General features: G+C 44.4%; 1 protein-coding gene across 5 annotated transcripts in view; it reads right to left on the bottom strand.

The window, feature by feature from the left end:
• The window catches only part of LOC145358637 (uncharacterized), a 47171-nt gene extending 31988 nt beyond the window's left edge, over positions 1-15183 (bottom strand). For 3 of the 5 annotated variants that reach the window (XM_080212855.1, XM_080212856.1, XM_080212851.1), the window contains exon 1: positions 14956-15101. The gene's annotated coding sequence lies outside the window, so the exon portion shown is untranslated. The other 2 variants (XM_080212852.1, XM_080212853.1) reach the window with 2 other exon arrangements.
• Positions 15184-17333: the final 2150 nt, after the last annotated feature.

Genomic DNA, 17333 nt, shown 5'->3' on the forward strand with positions numbered 1-17333 from the left:
ATTCAGAAGGAATAACTAACCTTAGTGTGAGAGATAGCCAATGACAATGAACGTTGAGGGGAGATAGTTAGACCCCGGAGATTAAATCATGGAATCATAGAAACCCTACAGTACAGAAAGAGGCCCTTCAACCCATCGAGTCTGCACCGAACACATTCCCACCCAGGCCCTACCCCCATATCTCTACATATTATACCCACTAATCCCTCTAACCTACACATCCCTGGACACTAAGGGGCAATTTTAGTGTGGCCAATCAACATAATCCGCACATCTTTGGACTGTGGGAGGAAACCAGAGCACCGGAGGAAACCCATGCAGACACGAGGAGAATGTACAAACTCCACACAGACAGTGACCTGAGCCAGGAATCGAACCTAGGTCCCTATGATTTTTGATTTGATTTATTATTGTCACATGTATTAGTATACAGTGAAAAGTATTGTTTCTTGTGCACTATACAGACAAAACATACTGTTCATAGAGAAGGAAAGGAGAGAGTGCTGAATGTAGTGTTACAGTCATAGCGAGGGTGTAGAGAAAGATCAACTTAATGCGAGGTAGGTCCATTCAAAAGTCTGACAGCAGCAGGGAAGAAGCTGTTCTTGAGTTGGTTGATACGGGACCTCAGACTTTTGTATCTTTTTCCCGACGGAAGGAGGTACTGTGCCACCCCAAATTGTTCCAGATTGTTGTCTGGAACTTGTTTGACAGGAATGTTGCTTCCTGCTGATCAGCCCTGAATTTTGTCCGAATGCTGGCACAGTCTGTGTCAGGATCTGAAGATTCACACGTTACTGAACACTGTGCAGATCAACACAGAATCGTTACAGTGCAGAAGGCGGCCAATCAGCCCATCAAGTCTGCACTGGCTCACTGAACATACATTCTACCCAGTTGCACTCCCCCTGCCTTATCCCTGGAATCTTGCACATTCTGTCTTTTCAGACAGCAATCCATATTCCTTTTGAATTCCTTGATTGAATCAGCCTCCATCACCCTCTCAGGGAGTTTATTCCAGGTTCCAACCAGCCTCTGGGTGAAAACATTTTCCTCACATCACTTCTACTCCTTTTGAAACTGTGCCCTCTAGTTCTTGCTGCTTTCTTGAGATGGAGACAGTTTCTCACTATTAACTCTGTCCAGACCCCTCAGGAATTTTAACACCTCCATCAAGCCTCCTCTCAGCTTTCTTTTCTTCAGGGAAAACAGTCCCAACCTCTCCAATCTATCCTCAGAAATAACAACAGCAATCTCTTCTCTCCTGACCTTAAGATGGAGGGGAACAGCTGAAGATGGTTGGGCTACACCAAGGAACGCCTGCAGTGATGTCCTGGGACTGAGAAGATTGGCCTCCAACATCCACAACCATCTTCCTTTGCAATCGGTATTAATGCCAACCAGCGGAGAATTTTCCCCAATTCCCACTCATTTCAGTTTTGATGAATATACATGCATGCAAACTTACAAATCAGGAGCAGGAGCTGGCCATTCGCTCCCTCAAGACTACCCCACCATTCAATAAGTTTATGGCTGATCTGATTGTAAACTCAACCCCACAGTTGTTAGCACAGCTGCCTCACAGCGCCAGGGACCCAATTCAATGACAGCCTTGGCTCACTGTCTGTGCGGACTCTGCACATTCTCCTCGTGTCTGCATGGGTTTCCTCCAGGTATTCCAGTTTCCTCTCACAATCCAAAGATGTGTAGGTTAGATGGATTAGCCATGGTAAATGGGATAGTACAGGGAGAGGGCTTGGGTAAAATGCCCTGTCAGAGAGTCAGTACAGACTCTGAAAGGCTGAATGGCCTCTTCTGCATCGTAGGGATTCTATGACATTCCTGCCAATGCCCGATAACTTTTCACTCCCCTCTTTATTCCAGAATGTGTCTCGCTCTGCCTTAAAAATGTTCAAAGATTCTGCCCTTGAGGAAGAAAGTTCCAGAGGCACACCACCCTCTGAAAGAAAACAGCTCTCATCTCCATCTTAAAGGAGCAATGCCATATTTTTAAGTAGTTCTAGATTCTCCGACAAGAGGAAACATCCTCTCCACATCCACCCTGACAATACCCCTCAGGAGCTTAAGGTTTTCAATCAATTCATTTCTTACTCTTCTAAACTCTTGTGGACACAAACCTTCTCCCTTTCCTCATGAGACAACCCACCCATTCTGGGTATTAGTTGAGTAAACCTTCTCTGAACTTCTTCTAATGCACTTACATCTTTCCTTAAATAAGGAGACAAATACTGTGCACAACACTCCTGCTGTGGTCTCACCAACGCCCTGTACAACTGAAGCATTCTCTCTTCCACCTCCGTCCTTCGGGAAAAAGATGCAAAAGTCTGAGGTCTTGCACCAACCAACTCAAGAACAGCTTCTTCCCTGCCACTGTCAGATTTTTGAATGGACCTACCTTGCATTAAGTTGACCTTTCTCTACACCTAGCTATGACTGTAACAGTACATGCTGCACTCTCTCCTTTCCTTCTCTATGAACGGTATATTTTGGCTGTGTAGTGCACAAGAAACTGTATGTTAATACATGTGACAATAATAAATCAAATCAAAAATCATAATCTCCCTATTTATGTAATCAATTCCCCTTGCGATGAAGGATAGCTTTCCTAATTACTGTACCTATATATTTGCCTTTTGTGATTCATGCACTAAGTCACCCAGATCCCTCTGCAATCTCTCATTCTTTACATAATAAGCTTCTTTTTTATTCTTCCTGTTAAAATGGACAATTTCACATTTGGCCACATTATAGATATCATATTTGCCAGACTCTTGCCCACTCACTTAACCTGCGTCCCTTAGTAGCCTCCTTACATTCTCTTCACAATTTATGAGGCTGCTTGATGCAGGGGTCATCTGTGGGGAGACGATGGCTTAGTGATATTATTGCAAGACCATTAATGCAGAAATTCAATTAATGTTCCTGGGACCTGGGTTTGAATCCCACCATGGCAGATGGTGGAATTTGAATTCAATTAACAAGAAAAAACGTGGAATTAAGAATCTACTGAAGACCATGAAACCATTGTCGATTGTCAGAAAAACCCATCGAGTTCACTAATGTCCTTTAGGGAAGGAAACCTGCCATTCTTACCTGGTCTGCCCAAAATGTGACCGTGATGTGGAGATGCCGGCATTGGACTGGGATAAGCACAGTAAGAAGTCTCACAACACCAGGTTAAAGCTTGTGAGATGTGTTACTAAATAAACCTGTTGGGCTTTAACCTGGTGTTGTGAGACTTCTTACTGTGCCTACATGTGACACCAGAGTCACAATGTGATTGACTCTCAACTGCCCTCTGGCCAAGCAAGCCACTCAGCTTAAAACCAGTGAAGATCACGTCCCAGGAATTAATTAAAAAAAGCCACACTTGGTCAAATGCTGCCTCAATGTTGAGGGCTGTCACTCTCACCTCAGCTCTGGAATTCAGCTCTTTTGTTCAGGTTAAGAGCTGAGTGACCCTGGTGAAACCCAAACAGAGCATCACTGAGCAGGTTATTGCTGAGTCGCTGCTGCTTGGTCGCGCTGTCGATGACCCCTTCCATCGCTTTACTAATGATCGACAGTACACTGATTGGGCAGTATTTGGCTGGGTTGGATTTGTCCTGCTTTTTGTGGACAGGACATGTCTGGGCAATTTTCCACATTGCTGGGTGGACGCCGGTGTTAAAGCTGTACTGGGACAGTTTGGCTACGGATGTGACAGATAGTGGAGCACAAGCTGGTACCACGGCTGGTATCTTTTAAGGCTCCAGGCCCTCTTTAACTGTGCCTCTTTAACTGTTCCTTGAGATCAGATAGAACAAATTGAATTGGCCAGAGACTGGCATTTCTGCTGGGGGCTGAAATTGACCAGCCAGTCAGACCCCCTGGCTGAAGATTGTTGTAAATGCTTCAAATTTGTCTCTTACTCTGGGCTCCATAATCACCAAGGATGAGAGGGTGAGAATGAGGAAGGTTGGGGTTATAGGAGGGCAGATTTCTTTGTGAACCAAGTGCAAAGTTGGAAATTTGGGGCAGAGAGGAAATAAGCTAGTTTTTATACCTTTTTTGATTGTTCTTTTGTCTGAAAGAAAGGAGACTATAACTTACTGTAACTTTAACTAACTCAATTAATAACTAATTAAATAAAATTGGACAGTCGTAGTGTTATGTCACAGAATCCCTACAGTGCAGAAGGAAGCCTTTCAGCCCATCAAGTCTGCATCAACACTGCAGCAGAGCATCTTATCCAGGCCCTATCCCCATAACCCCATATACTTACCCCACTAATCCACATGTCTTGGGACACTAAGGGGCAATTTAGCATGGCCAATCCACCTAACCTGCACAGACTACATGGAAGCACAGTGGTTAGCACTGCTGCCTCACTGCACCGGGAACCTAGGTTTGATTCCGGCTTGGGTCACTATCTGTGTGGAGTTTGCATGTTCTCCCCATGTCTGTGTGGGTTACCTCTGGGTGCTCCAGTTTCCTCCCACAGTCCAAAAGACGTGCTGGTTAGGTGCACTGACCTGAATAGGCGCCGGAGCATAGCAACTTGGAGAATTTCACAGTAATTTCATTAATGTAACTGCATTAATGTAACCCTTACTTGTGACTAATAAATAAACAAAAAAAGTTTGGACTGTGGGAGAAAACCAGAGCATCCAGAGGAAGCCCATGCAGACAAGGAGAGAATGTGCAAACTCCACACAGACAGTCACTCAAGGCCAGAATTAAACAGAAATCCCTGGCACTTTGAGATAGTAGCACTAAATCGCTGTGCCACCATGCCATCCATCATGTGGGAATCTGTGGAATGCATTGCAATCCTGAACTTTAGTCACTATCAAAGGCAACTTTATCAACTTAGATTTTAGGCCAAATCAAGGTGAATGGTAGGACCTTAGGGAGTACCATGAAACAGAGGGACCTTGGAGTTCAGGTGCACAGTTCTCTAAAATTGGAGTCATTGATGGATAGGACAGTGAAGAAGGGTTTTGACATGCTGGCCTTCATCAGCCAGCTCACTGAGTATAGAAGTTGGGAGGTTACGTTGCAGTTGTACAGGACGTTGGTGAAGCCGTATCTGGAGTATTGTGTTTGCCTTGCTGTAGGAGAGAGCACAGAAAAGATTTACAAGGATGTTACCAGGACTCAAGGGACTGAGAGATTGGGCAGGCCAGGACTTTTTTCTTTGGAGCGTAGGAGACTGAGGGGTGATCTCAGAGAGGTATATAAGATCATGAGAGGCATGGATAGAGTGAATGCACTCAGCCTTTTTCCCAGTGTTGCGGGATTCAGATCTAGAGGGTATAGGTTTAAGTTAAGAGGAGAAAGAATTAATGGGAACCTGAGGAGCAACATTTTTATCAGAAAGTGGTAAATTCCAGCAGCTGCCAGGGTGAGAATTCAAGCCCTGCCCCCAGATGATTAACCTGTGCCTCTAGATGACTCCAGCATTATTACTGCTACAGCACCATCCCCTGTCCGAGTTCCCGAGGCTGATTCACTGCCATCTTCTCAGAAGCAATTAGAGATGTTAATAAATATCATCCTTGCCAATGATGCCCACATTCCTTGACAAATAAAACAACAGCAGCACGGTAGCACAGTGGTTAGCACTGCTGCTTCACAGCTCCAGGGACCTGGCTTCGATTCCCGGCTCGAGTCACTGCCTGTGTGGAGTTTGCACATTCTCCTCATGTCTGCGTGGGTTTCCTCCAGGTGCTCCAGTTTCCTCCCACAGTCCAAAGATGTGCGGGTTAGGTTGATTGGCCGTGCTAAAAATTGCCCCTTAGAATCCTGAGATGTGTAGGTTAGAGGGATTAGTGGGTAAAAATATGAAGGGATATGGGGGTAGGGCCTGGGTGGGATTGTGGTTGATGCAGACTCGATGGGCCAAATGGCCTCTTTCTGCACTGTAGGGTTCTATGATTCTTCTATGAAAGGGTGGGATTTTGGGGCCTCGTTCTGTAAAAACCTGCCCGAGGTTAACAGACCATCTGACGTTTTTTGCCCTTCACCTGCCCTGATTTCCACAGCGCACAGCGTGGTAGAATTCCAGCGAAACTCTGCTTTCAAAGTCTAATTTTTTTTAATCATGAGAGATGAAATGATCAATTGTATGCTAACCTTTCCCTCTATGGTTTTTACTACGTCAATGAGTAAACATGATCGGTAAGGATATGATGCAGACTTTATTTGCATAGCACAGAATTGTGTTTGATCTCTCTCTCCAGCTGCCTACCTTAACTTTACAAGCACATCACAAATATACTGCAAAGCTGATATTTCATGTATCGATAAACACTGAACAGGTTTCCTTATTAATGTCTTCCTGGATTTTATCGCAATCTTCTTCTGTACTGCCTCCATCTCTAATTTAGCGTCATTTTGAAATTTGTACTTCCAGTTCTCACATTCAAATCCTTGATTGTAAATGGTGAACACAGCTCTCAAAGATGGGACCTCCTTCTGAGTGAGAGATGGGAGTTCTGCCTGCAGCCAATTCAAGATTGTTAGAGCACAAGATCGCTGCAGAGCAGGGCAGGAAACCCCACCATTCTAAAAATGATGGCCCCGGCTTGCGTTTTGTTGCCAGCTGGCTATTCATAATATTCATTCACCGGATACAGGTATCATTGGCGAGGCTTGTTACCTAACCAGAACTATTCCAATTCCAATGCTTACTCATAGGGAATTGCAAGAACCACAGTGTAGGAGACTGATCATTAACATGCTATTTCATGTTTTATATACTTCAGCCGGGTTAGATCATTACATCATACCTACCTTATAATTTTTTTTGTATTCATTCATGGGATGTGGGTGGCACTGGCTGGGCCACAACTTATTGCCATCCCCGAGGGCATTTAAGAGCCAACCACATTGCAGTGGAACTGGTTAGTCAGAGAGTAAAGCTTCCTCTACACTTTTCTCATCAGACACCCCCAAGACAGGTACAACACGGGGTTAAGTACAAAATAAAGCTCTGTACCAAAGCTACACTGTCTCCATCAAACAATGCTAGGACATGGGCAGCATGATGGCACATTAGTTAGTGCTGCGGCCTCTCAGCGTAGGGACCCAGGTTCGAATCCCAGCTTGGGTCACTGTCTGTGTGGAATCTGCATGTTCTCCCTGTGTCTGCGTGGGTTTCCTCTGGGTGCTCCAGTCTCCTCCCACAGTCCAAAAAACATGCTGGTTAGGTGCTCTGGTTATGCTAAATTCTCCCTCAGTGTACCCGAACAGGCGCTAGAGTGTGGTGACCAGGGGATTTTCAGTGTTAATGTAAGCCTGCTCGTAACACTAATAAATAAACTTTAAGAACAGCAGATCTCCTTCCCTAAACGACATCAAGTTTGCTGATGACACCACCATAGTGGGTCGGGTCTCAAACAATGATGAGACAGAGTACAGGAATGAGAGAGACAATCTGGTGAACTGGTGCAGCAACAATAATCTCTCCCTTGTCAACAAAACAAAGGAGATTGTCATCGACTTCAGGAAGTGAAAAGGAGAACATGCCCTTGTCTACATCAACAGGGATGAAGTAGAAAGGGTGGAAAGCTTCAAGTTTTTAGGTGTCCAGATCACCAACAACCTGTCCTTGTCCCCCCATGCCGACACTATAGTTAAGAAAGCCCACCAACACCTCTACTTTCTCAGGTGGCTAAGGAAATTTGGCATGTCAGCTATGACTCCTGCCAATTTTTACAAATGCACATAGAAAGCATTCTTTCTGGTTGTATCACAGCTTGGTATGGGCTCCTGCTCTGCCCAAGACTGCAAGGAACTATAAAAGGTCGTGAATGTAGCCCAGTCCATCACGCAAACCAGCCTTCCATCCATTGATTCTGTCTACACTTCCTGCTGCCTCGGCAAAACAGCAGCATAATTAAGGACCCCCCATGCCCCAGACATTCTCTCTTCCACCTTCTTCTTCGGTGAAAAGATGCAAAAGTCTGAGGTCACGTACCACCAGATTCAACCAGTGGCAGGAAAGCTGCTGTCAGACTTTTGAATGGACCTACCTTGCATTAAGTTGATCTTTCTCTACACCCTCACTATGACAGTAACATGACATTCTACACTGTCTTGTTTCTTTCTCTAAAATGGTATGTTTGTCTGTATAGCACGCAAGAAACAATACTTTTCACTGTCTGTTAATACATGTGACTATAATAAATCAAATCAAGTTAGTGAACCAGATGGGTTTTTACAACAATCAACAATGGTTTCATGGTCACTGTTAGACTGGACTTTTGATTCCAGTTTTTTACTGAATTCAAATTTCATCATCTGCTGTGGGAGCAGATGGCAGGATTCAAACCCGAGCTCCCCAGGAAATTGCCCTGGGTCTCTGGATTACTAGTCCAGTGACAACACCACTACACAACTGTCTCCCCTAATGTAACGCTCCTGTCTCTTGCTTGTGACTCACCTTTATATTTGCTGTCAGTCTCTTTTTCTTGACATCCAGTGTAATGCTGATGTCTTTATTAGGGTATTCCAGTGAAACCTGGAAGTCATTCCCTGGGGGCTAGATTTTAAAGTGCCACTGAGGAGGGGCAGGCTGGAGAGCCTATTAAATTGATTGACCCACCGTGGACACTGTCTGTTCCAGCCTCAATTTTACCAATGAATTGCCATTTTAGGGGCCTCACCTTTCCATTGCTGGGTCTTAACCAGTGGCAGGAAAGATCACATTCAGCATTCAATGGGGCATCTTTTCATGCATGGACTGGTTGTGGACAAGGTGGGTGGGGGGAGGGGCGTACCAACTTCATGCAGTGCCTGACCTATTGAAACCTACCACCTTTCCCCCTGCACCTCTCCCCCCCACAATAAAACAGTAATCCAATCTGATTCATTCCATAAGGAACATGCATGCTGGCCTTACTGACCATCTTCTGCAGGTTGAGATGCACACAAGATTGCTATGACTGGCATAGAACTTACAAAGTGGACATCACTATGGAGATTGCTGTTCTGTAAGTAACTAAGCTCATTCAAAAGGGGTCTCTTAAAGAGAAACAAAACATTCTTCTGGAAAATGAAAACCCTAGAGCAACATGTCAATATGAAATTGGTTTCACAATAACAAACCCTCTTCTCCCTTTGAGTGAAGCCGACAGAATGCTCAGAGAGACCTCTTACTCTCCCTTTGTCAATAAACAGAGGCCCAGTTAGCTTCAAGTGTGTCAATGGCCCAACACTCGTCCTATCCCAGATGTCAATGATTATTCTATGAGGCACTTGATGTTGCCTTTAGCAAAATTCCCAGCACTAAGTGGCTGCACCTACCAGGGATCTTTAACACCAGGTTGGGTACTGACCACAGCTTGGCCAAAGTGAATAAGGCACCAGGAATTCAACAGAAAGCTCAAAAATTGATGGAGGTTGCAGTAGATATGCTGTTACCATGGTGCTGTTATCACTGTTATCATGGTACTTTTACCATGGTGTCATAGAGGTTTAAAGCATGAAAACAGGCCCTTCGGCCCAACTAGCTCATTGTGCCTTTTTTTTGAAACCCCTAAACTAGTTCTAATTGCCCGCATTTGGCCTATTTCCCTCTATACCCATCTTATCCATGTAACTGTCTAAATACTTTTTAAAAGATAAAATTGTACCGCCTCTGCTATTACCTCTGGCAGCTCATTCCAGACACTCACCACCCTCTGTGTGAAAAAATTGCCCCTCTGGACACTTTTGTATCTCTCCCCTCTCGCCTTAAACCTATGTCCTCAAGTTTTAGACTCCCCTACCTTTGGGAAAAGATATTGACTATCCAGCTGATCTGTGCCCCTCATTATTTTACAAACCTCTTTAAGATCGCCCCTCAGCCTCCTACGCTCCACAGAAAAAAGTCCCAGTCTATCCAGCCTCTCCTTATAACTCAAACTATCAAGTCCTGGTAGCATCCTGGTAAATCTCTTCCGCACTCTTTCTGGTTTAATAATATCCTTTCTGTAATAGGATGACCAGAACTATTCCAAGTGTGGCCTTACCAATGTCTTGTACAACCTCAGCAAGGCGTCCCAACTCCTGTATTCAATGTTCTGATCAATGAAACCAAGCATGCCGAATGCCTTCTTCACCACTCTGTCCACCTGTGACTCCACTTTCAAGGAGCTATGAACATGCACCCCTAGATCCCTTTGTTCTGTAACTCTCCGCAACATCCTACCATTAACTGAGTAAGTCCTGCCCTGGTTCGATCTACCAAAATGCATCACCTTGCATTTATCTAAAATAAACTCCATCTGCCATTCATCAGCCCACTGGCCCAATTGATCAAGAGCCCATTGCAATCCGAGACAACCTTCTTCACTGTCCGTTATGCCACCAATTTTAGTGTCTGCAAACTTACTAACCATGCCTCCTATGTTCTCATCCAAATCATTAATATAAATGACAAATAACAGTGGACCCAGCACCAATCCCTGAGGAACACCGCTGGTTACAGGCCTCCAGCTTGCAAAACAGCCAGAAGCCAATTTTGTATCCATTTAGCTACCTCACCCTGGATCCCGTGAGATTTAATTTTATGCACCACACAGTACTTTGTCAAAGGCCTTGCTAAAGTCCATGTAGACAATATCAACTGCACTGCCCTCATCTACCTTCTCGGTTACCCCTTCAAAAAACTCAATCAAATTTGTGAGACATGATTTTCCACTCACAAAGCCATGCTGATTGTCCCTAATCAGTCCTTGCCTCTCTAAATGCCTGTAGATTCTGTCTATCAAAATACCTTCAACAACTTACCCATCACAGATGTGAGGCTCACTGGCCTGTAGTTCCCAGGCTTTTCCCTGCAGCCCTTTTTAAATTTAGGCACATTTGCCACCCTCCAATCTTCAGGCACCTCACCTGTGACTATCGATGATTCAAATATCTCTGCTGGGGGATCCGCAATTTCTTCCCATATTGTCCTGGGATACACTTCTTCAGGTCTTGGGGATTTATTTACCTTGATGCACTTTAAGACTTCCAGCATCTCCTTCACTGTAGTATGTACATTCTTCAAGACATCACTATTTATTTACAAGTTCCCTAACATCCATGCTTTTCTCAACAGTAAATACTGATGAGTAATATTCATTTCGGATCTCACCCATCTCTTCTGGATCCACACATAGATGATCTTGTTGATCCTTAAGAGGCCCTTCTCACTCCCCAGTTACTCTTTTGCCCTTTATGTATTTGTAGAAGTTCTTTGGATTCTCCTTTGCCTTATCTGCCAAAACAATCTCGTGCCCCCTTTTTGCCCTCCTGATTTCTCTCTTCACTCTACTCCTACACCCCCTGTACTCTTCAAGAGATTCACGTTGATCCCAGCTGCCTATGCAAGTCATGTGCCTCCTTCTTCTTGACCAGGCCTTCAATATCTCGAGTCATCCAGGGTTCCTTACTTCTATCAGCCTTGCCCTTCACCATAAGAGGAATGTGTTTACCCTGAACCTTGGTTAACACACTTTTGAAAGTGTGCCACTTACCAGATGTCCCTTTGCCATTTCCCACACCCCAAAGGTGTGCTGTTAGGCTGATTGGCAGGAATAAATTGTCCATAAATCAGTTTCCCTCAATCTGGATGGCCATAAAACATTAGATAGGGGTCATGGGTAGAGAGGTGGACTGGTGGTGTTGAGGTGGCGGCGCGGGCTCGTTGGGCCGAAGGGCCTGTTTCCCGGGATGATTTTTGTTCTTTGTTCTTTCTTTGTTTTATTCCACAGATTCCCCCAATTAACTTTTGAAAGTTCCTGCCTGATCCCATCAAAATTGGCCTTGCCCCAATTTAGAATTTTAAGTTTTGGGCCAGACCTATCATTCTCTATTGTCTATCTTAATTTTAAGAGAGCTAAGTCCCAAAGTGATCCCTCACTAACACTTCTGTCACCTGCCCTTCCTTATTTCCCAAGAGGAGGTCAAGTTTTGTTCCCTCTCTAGTTGGGCCATCCACATACTGAATGAGAAATTCTTTCTGAACACACTCAACAAATTCCTCCCCATCCAACCCTCTAATACTACGGCTGCCCCAGTCAATGTTGGGAAAGTTAAAATCCCTAACTATCACCACCCTATTTTTCTTGGAGCTATCTGTAATCTCCTTACATATCTCCTCTTCAATTTCCCGCTGACTATTTGGGGACCTATCGTACAACCCCACCAAATTGATTTCCCCCTTCTTATTTCTCAGTTCTACCCATATAGACTCAGTGGCCGAACCTTCAGATATACCCCTTCTCAGTACTGTTGTGATGTTTTCCCTAATCAAAAGTATAACTCCCCCTCCTCTCTTACCTCCTGTTCTACCTTTTCTATAGTATCTGTACCTTGGAACATTGAGCTGCCAGTCCTGTCCCTCCCTTAGCCATGTTTCAGTAATTGCTATAATATCCCAGTCCCATGTACCCATTCAAGCCCTGAATTCATCTGCCTTGCCCGTCAGGCCTCTCACATTGAAATAAATGCAGTTTAATCTGGATTTCCCTTGCTCTCTGTCTTGCTTTTACTTGATCTGTCTGGTATTAGGATTACTGACACTGCCTTTAATACTTCGGTGCTGCCCTCAATCTTCTCTTCCATCTCCCAAATGCTTTGGGTCCCCCACCACCCCCCCCCCCCCCCCCACTCCCCCTTCCCCTCCCACCAAATTAGTTTAAACCCTCCTGAGTGGCTCTAGCAAATTTCCCCACCATGATGTTAGTCCACCTCCAGTTCCGGTGTAACCCATCCCTCTTAAACAGGTTAGCCCTTCCCCAGAAGAGATCCCAATGATCCAAAAATCTAATTCCCTGTCCCCTGCTCTCAAACATAAGAACATAAGAAATAGGAGCAGGAGTAGGCCATCTAGCCCTTCGAGCCTGCCCCGCCATTCAATAAGATCATGGCTGATCTGTCATGGCTCAGCTCCACATTCCCGCCACGTATTCACCTGCCTAATCTTCCTATTCTCACTAGCACATGGCACCAGCCGTAGACCAGAAATTTCTACCTTCGAGGTCCTACACCTTAGCCTTCTGTCTAACTCTCTATACTCACACTTCCTTTTTCCTACGTCATTGGTACCAATGTGTACAATGACCTCTGGCTGCTCACCCTTCCCCTTAAGAATGTCTTACAATCACTCAGAGATGTCCTTGACCCTGGCACCAGGGAGGCAACACACCATCCTGGAGTCTCAATCGCGGCCACAGAAATGCCTCTAACTAGCGAGTCCCCTATCACCATTGCTCTTTGCTAAACTAGCTGTGGTGCCACAAGCCTGGCTGCTGCTGGTATCTCCCCCTGACAGGCTATCCATCTCAACAATATCCAAAATAGTATATCTGTTGGAAAGGGGAACAGCCACAGGAGACTTCTGCACTATCTGCCTGCCTCTCCTGACAGTCACCCATCTACCTGACTGAACCTTGGTGTGACAACCTGCCTACAACTGGTGTCTATCACACTCTCTGCTTCCTGATACCATCGTATCTGTGTGACAAACAGTTACTTCCAAACTAAGAATACTCTCAACCATCTGCAGGCTTTGTTCACAGAGCCATCAGCAGCACTTACACAGAAGCAGCCTGCTCACTAGCACTCAGTTTGGGTTTTGCCAGAGCTGCCCAGCTCCTGACCTGATTACAGTCATGTTCCAAACATAGATAAAAGAACCGATCTGATCTAAGACATTAAGGCAGCGTTAACCTTGGCATCAAGAGGCCCTTGAAAATCGAGATGAATTGGAATCAGGACGCAAACTCTCCACTGGTTGGAGTCATACCTGGCACAAAAGAAGGTGGTTGTGATGATTGGAGGTCAATCATCTCAGTCCCGGGACATCACTGCAGGAGTTCCTCAGGGTAGTGTCCTAGGCCCAACACCTTCAGCTGCTTCATCAATGACATGCCTTCCATCATAAGGTCAAAATTAGAAATGGCATTACTATCACTGAATCCCCCATAATCAACATTCTGGGGATTGCATACGTTTGACCATAAACTCAGTTGGACTAGCCATATAAATGACATGGCTGAAAGTGCAGGTCAGGGGCTGGTATTTCTGTTGTAGTAACTCACCTTCCCTCCACAAAGCCTGTTATCCATCGACTAGGCACAAGTCAGGAGTGTGCTGGAACACTCTACACTTGCCTGGGTGAGGGCCACTCCAGCAACACTCAAGCAACTCAGCACCAATCAGAACAAAGCAGCCTGCTTGATTCATCCACCATCTTAAACATTCAATCCCTCCATCATTGACACACATTGGCAGCAGGGTGTACCATCTGCAATGTGCACAGCAGCAACTAATCAAGGCTCCTTTGACAGTACATTTTAACCCATGACTTTTGCCACTGAGGGCTGCAGACCCATGATCATTGTTCCTTTACTGTCACTGGATCAAAATCCTGGAACTCCCTTCCTAATAGCACCACGTATACCAACACTACATGGACTGCACAGGTTCAAGAACGCAGATCCTTACTACCTTCGGGCAATGAGTAACAGCCACAAATCCTGGTCTAGCCACATGCCATGAAAGAATGAAACAAAAAAAAATACAGCCTGCACGCCAGCCCAGAGGGAGATTCCACTCCTCACACTACATCTCTCACAAAAGCTTTTCCTTCATGCTGTATCAGGTTTGCTGAGACTCTACATTCCCATGATGATGTTTCATTTAATGAGGAGATTTTCATGTTGAATCTTCCCACAGCTTTTTGAAACTCAGAACAGGCTGTGTATTTGGAGTTTAACTAGTCTCAAGCAGTCAACAGATCCACTCGGGCAGTTAGTGTATAGGAGTTCTGTACGGTAGGTTAATCATTCTAACTTGTCTTTAGTGCTACCTGATGGCCTATAGTCACCTCAATCAGACAAGTCTCCCTCATTTAAATGTAAGTATAAGTTCATTCACTTTTGATTTGTTAGAACATTACTAAATGACATCACTCACCTCCACACTGTGGCCGGTTCACCTGTTCTCCTTTGAATCCTGCTTGCTGCTGTTCTACCCACAGATTGTTAGCTGGATCCAAAAAAAAACTTTGTGCAGTTTGTCCTGATGCATCTGTGTCCCTCTAAAATAATTTAAATGTGTGTACTCACCTGTACTGTGCTGGGTGGAGCTTTATTCAGGTACTGAGTCAGACCAGGAAGTGGCAGCTTCCAGCTTTCCCAATTCTCAGAATGATTAAGTTCTAAAAATGTTAACTGTTTCACTGCCTCACTGTGTGGGGGAAGAACTGTTTGAAACATAGAAGATAGGAGCAGGAGGAGGCCATTTGGCCCTTCCAGCCATTCATTACGATCATGGCTGATCATCCAACTCAATAGCCTAATCCTGTTTTTTCCCCATAACCGTTGATCTTTGAAAAGCATTTTCATTCCATCATTCAGCTGCTGATCCCTAGCTCCCATTAACTTGCCTCCTAAGGAAACTAGCAGCTTTGATTTTCCAACAGATTCCTGCCATTCCAATGACTCATTTACAATGTAGGGATCTTCATTCCATCCAAACTGTAATTGAAGTATTGGCCACAAAGCAATTGGGAATATGCCATGCAGAGAATAAAGGGGCACAAGGATTGTGTTTTATATCAGCTACAGAGGACTACATTTTTTATTCATTCTTGGGATACAGTGTCGCTGTTTGTCCAGCATTATTGTCCAATCCTGGTTACCCTAAGGCAGTTGAGAGTCAACTAATATGGGACTTAATAGGATTGAGAGTTATAGGTAAACCTAGTAGGTAGGGATATGATCGGCGCAACTGTGGGCCGAAGGGCCTGTTTGTGCTGTAGTTTTTCTGTTCTAAATTGTTGTGGGTCTGGAGTCACACAAAGCCAGACCAGGTAAGGACAGCAGATTTACTTCCCTAAAGGACATTAGTGAGCCAGATGGGTTTTTCCAACAATCGACAATGGTTTCACGGTCATCAACAGATTCTTATTTCCAGATTTTTTTTTTACTGAATTCAAATTCCACCATCTGCTGTGGTGGGATTCAAACCTGGGTCCCCAGAACTTTAGTTGAGTATTTAGACTGATAATCTAGTGATAATACCACTAGGCCGCTGCCTTCCATTAAATGACATCAGAGATCAAGAGTATGATAAGTCAGAGAGTACAAAGTCCAAGTGTCCTACTTTTCACAGACATTTATTAAAGTGGTATGCCCCATCATTTCAGTTACTTGACATACTCACCAATAAAGAAAATGATCACACATGAACAAAAATACTTTGTTTTTTCCAGTTTTTCCCAATTTTGTTTGTCCTGACATGCACATTGCACTCAATCGTATTTAGGTCTTTGAATGGTGTCTGGGTGTGTTGTTGTTGGCTGTTCATCTGGTGCCTATTGGTTCCTGGAGTGATGCTGCCTCCCCAGAGAAGGCCATTGTGTGGCTAGTGTTGTCTGGGACTGAAAGTCATTCAGTTCCTTGCTCACTTAGTGTAACCAGATCTACCTTCCCAGCTGCCTGATGTGAGGGAGCAGCTTCTTTGGTTGTGCCTATATGTTTACAGTTGTGATGATAGGTCTGCTCATTCCCAATCAGGGTAACAACATCCCAAGCTGACTTCTGCTGCACATGTTAAATGTTTGTACTCTAATCTGCTCTCCCACTCAGCTCTGGCAATGATTTGGCAGCTTTATCAAGTAATAGCTGGGTTTCTGTCATTTCCCTTTGTTGCTTATTCCTGTCACAACTTTAGTAGCTTTTTTAGCTTTCATTTCAGAGCGCATTTGAGCACATTGCTGTGGATCCAGAGTTACATGTAGACCAGAACAGGAAAAGGATGACAGGTATCAATTCATAGTGAACCAGGTGGGTTTTTATAACAATTGACAATGGTTACATGGTCATCAGGGACTTTTAATTTCAGTTTTTTTTATTTAATTCAAACTTCACCATCTGCCATGGTGAGATTTGAACCAGCATCCCTAGATCTTGCTCTGGGTCTCTAGATTACTCGTCCAGTGACTATACCACTGCCTTCCTCTTCAAGTTAATGGTGGAACTGGCTGGCTCAAGGGGCTGAATGGGCTATTCTTGCTTCAACTGTACTAAAAGTTAGTCTCAGTAATGGTAACCATAAAACTATTAGTGTTTGTTGTAAAATTGGAAGGCAGAAAATATATTTAAGAAAGGAGGGAGAGAGAAAGCAGGGAACTACAAACCTGTTAGCCTAACATCAGTAACAAGAAAAATGCTGGTATTTATTATAAACAATTTGATAACTGGACTCTTCGAAAATAGTGGTAGGATTATAGAATCACAGAATCCCTACAGTGCAGGAGGTGGCCATTTGGTCATCCAGCCTACACCAAC

The sequence above is a fragment of the Carcharhinus amblyrhynchos genome, chromosome 26 (assembly GCF_965287045.1).
Source record: "Carcharhinus amblyrhynchos chromosome 26, sCarAmb.v2.hapA, whole genome shotgun sequence".
NCBI classification, from domain to species: domain Eukaryota; kingdom Metazoa; phylum Chordata; class Chondrichthyes; order Carcharhiniformes; family Carcharhinidae; genus Carcharhinus; species Carcharhinus amblyrhynchos.